The sequence below is a fragment of the Penaeus monodon genome, chromosome 19, assembly GCF_015228065.2.
Source record: "Penaeus monodon isolate SGIC_2016 chromosome 19, NSTDA_Pmon_1, whole genome shotgun sequence".
Lineage (NCBI taxonomy): Eukaryota > Metazoa > Arthropoda > Malacostraca > Decapoda > Penaeidae > Penaeus > Penaeus monodon.
In genome coordinates, this window is record NC_051404.1 from 42,248,188 (window position 1) to 42,248,545 (window position 358).

Genomic DNA, 358 nt, shown 5'->3' on the forward strand with positions numbered 1-358 from the left:
CGAAAGTTGGAACAAACTCGCCATTAAGACCAGCTTGAACTACGTATTAAAAATTACGGTTCTAAGCATCAGTTTGCGATAATAACTTTAATAACTATGCGAGTATAAGGCATCTCCTTTAGTCCAGTCCCCTTCTCATTAACCACAGAAAAAGTAGAAATTCATAAAAAATAGATAAATTACAGGAAAATGAGTTTAGTAAGATTAATTGCAGGAAGTCATCAAGGCGAGAATATACACTGGACATATCTTGTTCAAAAATATACTCTAAAATTGTATATTGCAATACACGAACTATGGTCCAAAGTAGGGAAAAAAAGAGCTAGTGCTGGTGGTATAGGAGACCGAAAAGGAGGGG